General features: G+C 44.6%; 1 protein-coding gene across 1 annotated transcript in view; it reads left to right on the forward strand.

The window, feature by feature from the left end:
- The first annotated feature begins 4,461 nt into the window (after positions 1-4,461).
- Positions 4,462-14,015, forward strand: part of TRAF3 (TNF receptor associated factor 3) — a 135,374-nt gene continuing 125,820 nt past the window's right edge. The window contains exon 1 of the mRNA XM_054027876.1: positions 4,462-4,480. The gene's annotated coding sequence lies outside the window, so the exon portion shown is untranslated. The remainder of the gene's footprint in view (positions 4,481-14,015) is intronic.

Raw genomic sequence — 14,015 nt, forward strand, 5'->3', positions numbered from 1 at the left:
ATCTGGCATTGGCCACTGTCAGAAGACAGGATAATGGATTAGATGGACCATTGGTCTGACCCAGTATGGCCATTTTTCTGTTCAGTAAGATCAAGACCACTGCCTGTAAGGACAATATATACAGTATTGCCTGGTGGAAAACATTAGCAGATGTTAAATTAATATTATACTTGAGCTTAGACAGTGCAGTCCAACAGCCCTCAATTTGCCCTGATAATATATGTAAGCAGAGTCAGGATGAGCTCTACCCTGACATCTGGTGGTGAATTATGGCGAGTGTGGAAAAGAACTCCAGGGGCTGATCTTGTTTGCTTAGGCACACCCACCTGCCTGGCATGAGACAACAGCAACTGATAGTGGTTACTTTGGATGGGGTGGGATCTCCAGTTTCTCTGTTATTGGGGCAGGAGGAATAAAGTGTTGTTACCCTGATTATGTGAATCAAGGACAATGAAACTGTTTTATGACAGAGGGTCTCACCATCACCTAAGTAGCTCTCGCTAGACAAGGGACATGGGTTCCACAACCCAGTGAATTGAGAGAGGATGGGGACAGGTATTTGTACTGGATGGTATGCGCCCCCCCCCCCGGCCACACACACACACACACACACACACTTACTTTGAGGGCCTGCAACACCAATTGCACCAACTTCCTCTCTCTACTGTTGAATGTCAGAGCTAACTTTGATTCCATTAGGAGTCTAGTTGCAGGCTGCCGAGCTGAATTCACTTTGGGCCAATGGTGCACCAACAGTGGGGCTCCCCTTCTATGAGCTGAAATCACTAAGAGCTGAAATCACAAAAGAGCTAAAGTTACTAAGAGTTGAGATCACTGAGTGCTGTGTTAACTAGTGGGGGAGCCTGAAGCTATATTGATAAGCGGCTGGCGGAGCAGTTTGCAGGGATGGCTGGAGGAGCAGCAAGCGGCGCAGAGCCTTACGGGGACGGTTGGAGTGGCCTAAGGAACGGCGAGCGGAGCCATTTGCAGGGACGGCTGGAGCGGCTCACAGGTCGGTGAGCGGAGAGGAGCAGCTCGAAGAGCAGAGCAGTTCATGGCACGTCAGGAAGTGGACTGGCTGGTGGTGAAGGCTGTGGCGGAACCCCATGGAGAGATGGCCGGTCGGCCTCGGATCATGTAAGGTGCCCCTTAATACCCTGTGTGCCCCCCTTTTACTCTGGGGCTGCACTGACCAGGGACAGAGACTTTGGGGGTTGTTGGACTTTTGGGACTTTGGGTGGTTGCTGGACCCAAGAGACTTTGGGGGTGTTGGACTTTGGGGACTCTGAGTGATTTTTGGGTTGCTGGATTCAAGAACCAAAGGGAAAGGACATGGCCCAATTTGCTGGGGTGGGTCTTTTGCTCATGGTTTGTGTTATGAATCCTGTTTGTGGTGTTTTTTCCAATTTAATGCTGATGTCATTTACCTCATGTTATTAAGCATTTTCTGCTACACTTAGACTCTGTGCTTGCGAGAGGGGAAGTATTGCCTCTTAGAGGCGCCCAGGGGGTGGTATGTAATTGTCCCAGGTCACTGGGTGGGGGCTCGAGCCGGTTTTGCATTGTGTTATTGAAATGGAGCCCCTAGATACAGAACCCGGCCCTTGTTGCTGCCAACTTAGATGGACAGAAGAGTTACATATACTTCAACAGATCTAAAGCTGTATCCTTTACTAGCTCCCTGAGGCCAGGTGTACACGTAGCTCTGTCAGCCAGGCGTGTGATGAGGTGTGATTTGTGACCAACATAACTGTGCTGGTAAAAGCCCTAGTGTAGTCACATTTATGCTAGCACAACTGTGCTTTTGCTGGTATTGTATGTTTTGCTCAGGGAAGAATGAAATACAGGCGAGTCTCATCTTATGCGAGGGTTCCGGTCCGTGGTTAGCACGTAAAGCGAAAACCGCGTATAGTCAAAATTACATTGAGTAGAAAGGCGGGCGAAATTGCCCTCACTACAGGTACAATATTAAAATTGTTATTTCTCTCTTTTTTTTTTTTTTTTTTGCCGACCACATAAAGCTGAAATCATGCATGTTAAATGCGCGTAAGATGTGACAGATCTCTAAGCTATACTGGCCAGGGCCAGTGAGTTATATGGGCCCATTGTGCCTGTGCTCCAGCAATATTCAGGGCCCGGGGGCCTGGCTCCACCAATGTTTGGGGCCAGGTCTCTCCCCCGGCCCCGCCTGCCACTCCTACATGCCTCCCCTGAGCGTCCCTGCCTGGCCTGGGCAGCGGGCAGCTGCTCCCTGCAGCTCCATGCTGCACTCCGCTCTGCTGGCTCCTGGCATCAACTGTGGCCGCAGGATCGTAGCACCCCCCCCCAGCCATTAGAGCAAGGGCAGGCTGATCCTGCCCCTGCCCTTCCATCTCGGATGTCCAGACCCTTCCCTTTTCCGACGGGACCCTCCACCAGCACAGGGGGGCCCCCCGCCTGCAGTTACCACTCCTGCCCGACATTGGGCAAGGGACAGCCCCATTCCCCACCCCCAGTGAGGGGCAGCAGCAGGGGAGGAGGCACACACGTGATGGCAGCCCCCCTGGCACCCACCACAGGGGAGGTGAGGGGGCTTCCTGGATCTGAGAGGGGCCCTAGAAGCACATCTAGTGACAGTGGTGCGAGGTGAGTGTGCTGCCCGGGAGCGGGGGAGGTGGAGAGTGGGTCCCCTCTCCCAGAGCTCACTGCTACCAGCAGGAAGAGGGCTGGAGGAGTCCTCCTCTCTGGCCCCAGCCCCAGGGCAGCCTGCCTGCACCCCAAACTCCTCATCCCCGGCCCCGCCTCACCCCGGAGCCCGCACATCCAGCCAGAGCCCTCACCCCCACCCCAACCCTCTGCTCCAGCCCTGAACCCCCTCCTGCACTGTGCACCCCTCATCCCCAGCCTCACCCTGCAACCCTCATCCCTGCACCCCAACCCTCTGCCTGAGCCCTCCTACACCCCAAACTCCTCATCACCAGCCCCACCCCAGAGCCCTCACATTTTTACATTATTTTTAAAAATCTGTATCAGCTTACAAGGCAGGTGTGGGGGGGCAGGACTTGGATCCGTTGTGGGCACCACCAAAAATTATACAAACCTGCTGCCCATGATACTGGCCGAAGTGCAGTTTTGCCAGTATAAACTGTGTCCACGCTAGGAGTGCTTTGCCAATATAGCTATACTGGCAAAACATTCCTAGTATAGATCTGACCACAGCCTCAAACCTTTCTAACCCTCCCAGCAGTGTGTGGTCAGGTTGTGTAATATGTCCAAGGGTAACACAAGTGCTATTTTTAGGAATGATGCTGTATCGTAAAGTAAATCTTAGGGCAGGTTAAGGATTTTAAGCCCATTTCCTGGTCATGCAGTACTGATGGCTGATTCTGAAGCTGCGGGATTTGAAAGCAGCCACATGTTACTGTAGGACTGGAGGAGAATTAGTAAAATTTGCTGCAGTATTCTCACATCCTTGCAGCAGAGATAGGTCCTGCATTCCAGGGGCCTCTGATTCAGCTGTTTCTCCTATAGATCTAGATTGCCATCGGTACATGTTGATTAGAATATTACGGAATACAGAGCTGTTTTCCTAAAAGCTGCTGTTCAGGGTGATTTTTCTAAAAGCTGTTGTTTAATTAAATCAGTACACAATATTAGTACATGTTACATTGTTTGTAGGCTTTCAGCCATGCCAAGAATTGTGGCAACATTATTTAGCCTGCCACCACATATGTTGTTGATGCTATTTGTGCAAAATATCATAATCCTGCTAAACCATAGCAACAAACGTGGATGTGCTAAGAAGGAATCAGATCCTGTCTGTGGGACTTAGCTTACTGTCAGCAGAAAGATGGCTCCACACATTTTGTTTTTACCTATACTGTGTAATTTATTTGCATGCAAGGATAACTACAGCACAGCCCTTTTTTTTTTTTTCTTTTTTTTTCCTTCCAGGCAACAGCCTGTAAAACAGTATGCTAAAATGAAATTCAAAGTGTAAGTCTGCAGAAGCAATGAAAGCAGAGCTCAGGCTGTGTCCAGTCAACCCTCACTCACCGCTTGTGCCAAAATATTCAAGTAGATATTTTTGTACTGTAAGAATTCCCCCCAAAAGCCCCCCTTCAATCCCCTCTGTGTTAATATAACAGAATTTACAAAGTGAATAAATAAATAATGGTGCTGTTGAATCCCTAACATTTGCATGGTTTTACTTTATGTGATTTTTTTTTTAACTGTGTACCCTTGACATTGCATTGACACAGATTTTCGTAGTTCATCGCCTTTTAACAAAAATTAAAAGAAAAAAAAGAGAGAACAATTGGGCGTTGGTTAATAATGTTATTGATTAAATGGTCCCAATTAATCAATGACGTTTCCAACTCATTAAAACGAATAGGTTGGTGAAGGAGGCGTGGGTTCCTTTCTTTGCAGCTGGTTTTTTGGCTGGAGACTGCTTTTTGCAGGGCTACAGGGATAAGACAGCACCATTATTATATAAACAGTAAGTTTTGCAATAAGAAAAAATAAATAAAATATTTTCTTTTTAAATGAGAGCTTGGTGTTTTCAGGCTGCAGCAAATATTGTGATGAGTGATGATGATGATTTAATATTTGTATTACAGTAGCACTTTGGGGTCCTGGTCTCATCAGTTGGGGCTGCTTTGATTTGTTTATGCTAGCCTTTTTGATCTTGTCTTCGCTAGGAAAAAAAGGGGCACTCTTAACTCAAGTTAGCTAACTCCAGGAAAAACCCTAGCAAAGACAATGCAGTTTGTAGCTCTCACATAAGTTAGCAGGTCAAGTTATAGACTATAGGGGAGCACAGGGTTTACCTTGACCTGCTAACTCACATGAAAACTACAAACTGCATTGTGTTCATTAGGATTTTACCTTGTGTTAATTCATGTTCAGAATGCACCTTTTATCTGAGTGAAGATGCACCCTGAAGGAGGTGGGGGAAGGTTCAGCAGAGTTAAGGCATATTCACTGAGATAATTGATTGAAAAAGCCACTACTTTCCCCTCCCCCCCCCTTCCATATAGACAGAGTTCAGGGGTAAATTTTGAGCATTTACATCCTCCTGAAACAGAAATTTGTGGATTGTCCAGATTAGTACATACAAACTGGTTAGTCACCATGAGTTGACTGCCAAATATCTCTAGTTAAAAGTCTTGTGTTAGACATACCCTTTGGACTAGGGTACATATATATGCACATGCTTTGTGCTGTAGGTACACAGGCAGCCCCTGTCCTGAATGCAAGACAGACAAAGGTTGGAATCAGGGAAGTGATATTACCCCATACAGGGAGCGGAGGCACAGAGAGACTAAGGCACAGATTTTTGAGGGTATTTAACCATTGCTCTGCTCAGCATTGCAAAGCCTAAATGACTGAGACGGCTAAGTCCCATTTTTCAAAAGTGACTTAGGTACTGAAGCTCCTTAAGCACCCTTCGCTTTTGAAAATGGACTTAGCAGCTAAGTCACTTAAAACACCTCTGTCTTAAATTAATAATAATTATAATTAATATAAAAGACTGTTAGTGAGACCTTAGAGAAAAAAATCTCTATTTTTCTCCAGCATGTTTATAGTTTGTGTTTGACAGCACTGTGTGTGTAATCACTTTCATTGCTATCTTATGTACAGTCAATTATTCAGTTGCCCTGTTTTGTGTGGGTCTTGTACAGATCAAAAGGGAATTTTTTTAACAAAAGAAAAAGTATTAGAAACCCACAAGAACTGGTAGCTGTGGAAAGGGGCAGGCGTAGTACGGGAGATTACTTTTAACTAATTTTCCGAAGTTGCCTGGTTTTCAAACTGATGCTGTCCCATTACATTCCCTATCTAAAAATGTTTACAAATAAAGGGAAACAAAAGCAATGTGTGGATTTTCATGTCCAAACATTGCAGCCTTGCCCAGATCATGCAAATGTATCCTGTATTCTTATTAGTCTTCCTGCTACAAAATCTCTTGCAAAATGATAGAAATTTCCCCCTTTTTTTGTTTAAATAGATTTTGTGGTGTTAGATTAACATCTGTCCATATAGCACATTTTCCCTTTTGTTTCATACTACAAAATAGTCACTTTCAAAAGCACGGTATAGACCAGAGTCTTATTTATTTTAATAGGATTTTTCATTATGCAAATAATGTGCAAAGCCCATACGTCAGTTCAATTCTATGGATTTAAAGGGCACCTTTTGAGCTACAGACTTAGCTCATTTAGATAATTATGTAGGCTAGTGAGTATCACTTTGAAATTCAAACAGTAAACTGCGAGGGAAAACTTGAATCATCTTTGTTTTCACACATTTTGGAATGTCCACAGAAAACTCGAAGTGGTACTGCAGAAAGAAATTATGTGTGTATGCATATAACTCTTACGATCAATCTTTCAGTTCATTTCAGTGGACCCTGCTATCTCCTTTGCGAACACTGTGGTGAGAATAGGATGTTATTCTCATTCTTGTGATGCTGCTGGACTGCTTTTACTTATGTGTGGAGGGAAATGCAAGGTCTCACTTAGACAAGACCCCACTTCAGTGATTTGTGCTGTAATCGTACAGCTGAAGTTAGTGAAATATCATACATGCATTCAGTGAGATTATGGATATTCAGGGTGGAATTATAGATCCAATTTTACAAGCAGTAGGGCGTGAAATCCTGCTACCGATGAAGTCAATGGAAATTTTGCCATTGACTTTAGTGGAGCCAGGATTTTACGGTAGAACTCTGGTCCTTCAGCCCCCAAAACACACACCTTTATCACTTGAGCTAAAAGAGAGCTCCTGTGGCTGTTGAAAGTAATTAGGTCCCTTATCTTCTCGGAGTCAGTCACTAGGAAGCAACAGCACTCGTTCATACACAAAGCCAGTATGCTACTCTGTGTCAAAAGGCTACTGTGGCCCACACCAGTGCCTTTGTAAGCTTGTAAGTGTAGATATGGCCTAAGTGTAAGCAAGGTTTGAATGAGCTCTCCCCTGACAGCTAGTGATGAGCTGGAGGGAAAAGGCTTCAGGACCAGACTGTATTTACATGAACACACCCACTCTGCCTAGGTATCCAGCAGACAGAGCTGTGTTGCCAAAGTGATCAATTTTGGCTGGTGTTGATGAAATGTTGTTATCCTTATTGTATGAGTAGAGGGCAGCAGAAGTGTACTTAGCCTGTCCTGATTGAGGGGGTCACCCTCAACTGAACTGAATTCGCTAAGCAGGGAGTTCAGATCCCAGTGGCAGTGGAGGGAGGAAGGGAGATGGTGGAGAAAGTGGTTTCTACCTGGGGGTGTGGGCTCTGCCTAAGTCATAGGCACCATTTGATCTGCCCCTTTCCCCTGTTTAAAGAGAAAGCTGATTAGGCTCCATGGAGAGTCTTTTGTTTTGTTAAAAGAACAGGAGTACTTGTGGCACCTTAGAGACTAACAAATTTATTAGAGCATAAGCTTTCGTGGACTACAGCCCACTTCTTCGGATGCATATGCATATGCCCGAAGAAGTGGGCTGTAGTCCACGAAAGCTTATGCTCTAATAAATTTGTTAGTCTCTAAGGTGCCACAAGTACTCCTGTTCTTTTTGCGGATACAGACTAACACGGCTGCTACTCTAAGGCTTGGTCTACACTACCCCCCCTAATTCGAACTAAGGTACGCAACTTCAGCTACGTGAATAACGTAGCTGAAGTCGAAGTACCTTAGTTCGAACTTACCTTGGTCCACACGCGGCAGGCAGGCTCCCCCGTCGACTCCGCGGTACTCCTCTCGCCGAGCTGGAGTACCGCAGTCGACGGCAAGCACTTCCGGGTTCGACTTATCGCGTCCAGACTAGACGCGATAAGTCGAACCCAGAACTTCGATTTCCAGCCGTCGAACTAGCTGGTAAGTGTAGCCAAGGCCTGATACTTGTTTTGTTAAGTGACCCCTGGAGTTGAAATCACTGGTAATCAGGTCTAAGTGCTTAGACTTGCTGCAGGACAGTGTGTGGATGGAAGAGACTGGCCCGCCTGCACTAGCAATGAGGTTCCCCCACGGAGAGCTGAAATCATGCCAGATGGAACATCAAGAGACCAGCAGAAGGTCACGGCGCAGAGCTATTGATGACAGAGCAGACAACAGTGCGGTGGAGTGAACGGTGGCACAACGACAAATGACAGCAGGGGCGTGAAGGACGGCACAGCTGTGGCTGCAGGCAGCGATGTAGAGTGAACGGCGGCAACTGTGAGCCAGTTGTGGTGGTGGCAGCGTGAATGTTTCTTCCCCTGCCTCTCCAGGTAGGAGGTGAACTCGCCTACTTATCTCCTCTGAACTCTGGGCCTCTGCTGACCAAGGACAGCAGCTGTGAGTGGGGTGCGGTGGAGAGAGAGGGGAGTGGCATGTTAAAGGGACATTTGTTTGTTGGACTTTCACACCGCAAGGTGAGAAACAGAGGTAAAGAACACTGCCCAATGTACTCTGGGGCGGGAGTTTGGCTTCATGGCCAGATGGATTCGAATCGTGGTTGTGGTGTTTTCCCAAATTAATGCCAGGTTCCTTTCCTCTTTTTATTAAAAGTTTTCTCTGCTATCCACAGATTCAGTGCTTGTGAGTGGGGAAGTATTGCCTCCTAGAGATGCCCGGGATGGTGTTTAATTTTCCCAGATGATTGGGTGGGGGCTCGAGCTGGTTCTGTGTTATATTGTTATGGGGGAGACCCCTGGTTATTGAACCCAGCCCTTGTTGCTGCTGGCTCCACCTAGCAGAAGGGTTACATAGGGATTAAAGATGAGGCGTTTCTTTCGATATCCCGTCTCCTTCCCTTTCCTGTAAAGAAGAGTTGCTCCTATCTGAGCAATTTAGCATTGTCTCCTCTGCTAGGGAGTTGCAGTACTAGCTTCTACTCCAGGAAGTGGATTTGAATGCAAAGCCTAGTTTTAAAGAGGGGCAACTGCAAACATGCTGAGGAGAGCTGGCACAAACTTTTCACATTACTTTCGTGGAACAATTCAACATTTTTGCTATTTTTTGACCAGCTCACGGAGTGGTGAATTTTTGGGAAATTCTGAAAACGTTTCTGCATTTTTTAACAGCTCTAATTTAGAGCAAAAATCACTGGCAGTGGGAGGGTTTAAACTGACTAGAAGGATGGCAGAGATCCCTGGCATGAGAGCGGCCTATGGGGCCTAGTTTGCCCGGGCAGCAAGCAGCTGCAGTTCCTGCTATTTTTTTTATTATGATTAAAATCAATCAAGCAAACAAACAAAAATTCCAATGCACTCCAAATATCCAATTTTAATTTAAAAAAAAAAATCCACCGAAAAGGACTAGGTTATAAAATATTGGCCTAGCGGATTTGGGGGTGAGGGAGGAAGGGAGGGTGGGTGGTTAAGTGGTTGACATAGTGTCCGAGATAGGCAGTGCTGACCTCAAGGAGGGTATACGCAGACCAGGTTGAACGTTATGCTGGTTTGATGGCTCAGCGCACCCTCTCACTGGAGAATTCCCATCGGCGTGCTGGTGAAATGTGAAGCTGCCCCTCCATCCCTAGTCTAAATCTGAGGCGGGGAGCACTGTAAAGCCAGCTGCCATGGGGGATAAATTCCTGCTGTGGTGCAATGGGGTTTTTGGTAGGCCAGAAGGGGGAGAGTAGTTTAGTTTACACCTTTCTATGCCAATGTTGGAGATTTTGGCCCTTTGTGTAATAATTATACTAGTATGATGACAGCACATAGCATAAGGATCACCTGTTGAATCAGGCTTTGAATTAATTAACCAACCTTTGCTATAAGGGGGTTTGTGTATGATTATGAGTCACCCATTTGGGTAACTGATATTTGTTTATTTTTAGGCAGACTGTGAGGCACCCAGACACCAGGGCAATGGGTCCCAGATAAACACTTTAAATACATGAAATATACTGATGATTCGGACTTCACATTTGAGAGGGGTGTGTGCATTATCCACTCCCGATAACTCTCTTTGTAGATGATGAAGTCACACTCATCCCATGAAGATAAATTCCACATCCTAAGTATAGTTATGATGCATTCCTGAAATATATATAAGGCATTATTTTTGGACTGCCCATTTGGGCTCCACTCCATATGTGCTTCTGCAGCACTCTATTGGCCTCACAGTCATTGAAGAAAAAAAGCATGGTTTTTAACCATGTAAGTTTATAAATACACTTGAAATTAAAACTCATTTAGAAAATATTAATGTATGTGTTTCCATGGCTTTGTCCTGTGGGTTCAGGATGGCAGCACCACTCAGTCCATGAAAAGATGGGAAGTGACAGAAAGGGAGACACAGACAGGTCAGTGGCTCTACCAACAATATGCACATCAGGGGTACATTTCCCCTTCCACTCTCTGGGCCAGCAAAACTGAATTGCCCTCATTCACATTCTCAAATGGAACAGGAGTACTTGTGGCACCTTAGAGACTAACAAATTTATTAGAGCATAAGCTTTCGTGGACTACAGCCCACTTCTTCGGATGCATATAGAATGGAACATATATTGAGGAGATATATATACACACATACAGAGAGCATGAACAGGTGGGTGATTTTATAATTAAAAGGGAGGCTTCCGCTACCTGGGGTCCTTTCAGTTACAAGTCTCCTCCCTTAAAATTAAGCAATTCATCATCTTTGTCTCTTTGTTTTTCCTGTTCTCTTTTCTCGCTCCTCTCCTCCCTGGGGTCTTTCTCTTTTCCTCCTCCACTCCACACCCTCCTTTTGGATTTCTTGTTTCTCTCAACCCCCAGGCCACTTATCTCTTGTAATGTTTCTATCCTCATGTTGTGTCTTTGCATCTTTCCTCTCCTCCATCTCTTTGACACCCACTCCTTCTGGAGAATGGTTGACTTCCAGGAGCCCCATTTTTATTTCCTTCCCCCTCAAAGCTTAACAAAGAGATTGTTAAGGGGTGACTTGATCACAGTATGTAAATACCAGAAATAAGGCCTACATTTTTAACAGTGAGGATTATTATTTTAAATCAAGATTGGATTTTTTTAATGGCATGCTCTAGTTCAAAATAATTTATTTGGGGAAATTCTATGGCCTATGTTATACAGGTGATCAGACTGCCTAGTCTACACTTAAAAATTAGGTTGACATCACTCAGGGCTATGAAAAGATTTGCACCCTGAATATTGTGGGTAGGCTGACCTTACCCCAGGTGTAGACACAGCTAGGTCAATGGAAGAATTCTTTCTCTACGGTGCTAAGCGGCACAGCTGCAGTGCCATAGCTGTGCCACTGTAGTGGCTGTAGACATATGCTAATGATCACAGCAGTCCCTTCTGGCATTGGAATTGATGAATCTAGGAAAAGCTCTGTATAACAGTGACCCTCCCTTCTGCTGAGAGCGGGCCACTCGTCCTCCACCGGTCAGATTGTTCTTTCACTGGAACAAGAGAGGGTAGGATGCTTTCCCCAGTATTCCTAGCCCTCCTGGCCCAAGGAGCAAGACTAAACTCACCTCAAAGTAGTGTGTGCTGCCACTAGACCATCGTGCCGTTAGCACTCTCTTCATCCTTTAAGATTATTTCTCCCTCCAAGTTCTCACCTGCTGCTGTTTTACCAGGCATTCCAGCAGGAGCAGCAGTGACTGACAAAATCCTTGTCAGTTTCACACTCCTGCTAGGGACTCGTATTGGAACAGGTCGAGAGTTGCTGAAGATGTGCAATGGATAGAAACACTAATAGGAGGGATGAAAGACAAACCAATGCCCTTAGTTGTGTAATGAAGCAGCCCATCCTTTCTATCAGCAAGAGCAGCTGCAGACTGAATTTGACACAATGCCTCTCAGCCACTATTCTCTGCTCTTGCTTCTTGGGAAATATTAGGGGCAGGAGCATCATTAGCACAGATGTGATTCTGTTCCTCAGGAGGAAATTTTAACTGTGGGAAGGGGAAGGAGGAATGATGCGGGGAAGAGACAAATACTCGATAAATGCAATCCTACATGACTAAACATACTAGTCTGTACAAAGTATGTGATGGCTGAGTTCTTCATATTTAATTTATTAACGTGAAACATGTAGCATCCAAGTAAACTGTGTAATAATTTTATAAATCACCAATCTCCTCTTAAGTAGGTATGAGTTGAAGACACACACGGAGCAAATATACTAAAGAATAAAGTACCTTCCCCCCACACACATACACTTTTGCACAGTGACATTTTCACCAGAATAGCATAAAGCCTTAACTCAGAATTTCCCTTACTGTTGTGGACTTACGTCTTAATATTGTATTGTCTTTGTTTAATTTCATTTGCGTTAAAAGGAATTTAATTTGCATTGACCTTATTTCATTATTACAAAACTGATCTCCAAATTTTCTCATATTTGTTTTAGGATTTTAATCACATCATCATGGTCTTTCTAAGACTGGAAATATTATATTTGAATGGCCCTGAAAGGAGGTCTTTAAAGACTTACCTTGAAATTGTTTTGCCATATAAATCTCACATTTTAACTTTTTGGTAATGTTGACTTGTATTCAAATAATTTTCAATTATAATTTCACACTGCAGCACTTCTCCACGTGATTATGGTAAACGAGGGAAAGAAGGAAATTGGCAAGTGGGCTTTGTGTCTATCGAAAGTGGGAAATAGTTTGGAAAAATGTTTGTAACAAGATGGTGAAATTCATGATGAGGTGCTTTGTGTTCTCCTAGTAGCACTGGTATTTAAATCATGAGTTCAGATTCTGCCATAGAATGCCCATGGTGGTTTCATCCTAGTTCCACTTGAAGGGCATAGCTAAGGCACCATACTAATGGTTTAGGAAGGTATGGTTGACTTTCACTGGCAGAGCTGTGTGTAGAAATTTTTACACAGTGCCTGCTGGCTCTTGGTTCTAGCCAGTAGCATGGATCTAGCACAAGAATTCAATTAACTCACCAATTGTATTTTCAAAGCAAATTTTAAAACGTCACACGTAATGAAACAAACATGGAGGAGACCAAATCAATTTTATTTGTAGGGGGTGGGGGAGAACAGAATGCTTTTTCCCGGAAAGCACTACCAATGGTTTTTCTTCTCAAAACGCCTGTCTCTGTCTCAGCCTTTCAAAATGTACCTGTTTCAAAATTTCAAGTGGCACTGCTTCACTAAATGAATGCTATCTGCAGACATTTCTAAGAACTTGGTTCTGATTATTCAAGTTGTTCCACTGATTTCAATGGCATTAAGCATGTAAGTGAGAATTACTCTTGTAAGTAAAGGCTGAATGGTCAGGCCCTAAGTATCTGTTTAGAACTTAGAAAATAAGTACATGACACAGAGGGAAATTTTTTTGTCACTAACTCAAAAATATTCTTGTCCATTTTGAAAAGTGGGAGGAAATCTTGAGCCTGCACTGACAATACTGACAACATCCGGCCCTCACCTCTACCAGGTAATGTGATTAAATCTGCATTACTTAAAATCAGAGGGGGGGAAATAGATGGCTGTTGTGATTTTAATTTCCACCAATGCAATCAATTAAATAGGCTGAACAAGTGTAACTGAGGACTGGATTTAGCTTATTGATGTGTAAGAAGATAAGACCCAGCCTGCTTCTCAGATCCCAGATTGTATTTACAGTGCTGGTAGTTTGGAAACTGACCCTGTGAAAATGGCATTCTGGTTTTCCACATTTATTGTGTGTCGGTGACTCTAGGTGTGGCTTGCTTTTTTTTAAAAAAAAAGATCTGAACTTTAAGGCTCCTGTTTTTGGTAACAATGCCCCATGCTCCTGATGTTCTCAAGAAATCTCCTGATGTTTTTTTGTTCTATTGATGTATGTCTGAATAGACTAGCTAACTCATTTGTGTTGTCTCCTAGCTCCTGTTGTGTGCATGTCTCTCATATTGTGAGGAGTCAGCCTGAGATGAAGTCTCAATTCATTCCTGTGCTAGTGCAGTATCTGGCACAAGGACAGCACCTTGCACTTCCCCCATTCTGAGGCTCCTGAGAGCCTGGTTCAGCACTCAGCATAGGCTAGGGTAGTCTGAGGGCTACCCTAAATTACATCTCAGATGCTTTGGCCCCTGTGGGTATTGCCAC

This window comes from Malaclemys terrapin, chromosome 4 (genome assembly GCF_027887155.1).
Source record: "Malaclemys terrapin pileata isolate rMalTer1 chromosome 4, rMalTer1.hap1, whole genome shotgun sequence".
In the NCBI taxonomy this organism is placed as follows: Eukaryota; Metazoa; Chordata; order Testudines; family Emydidae; genus Malaclemys; species Malaclemys terrapin.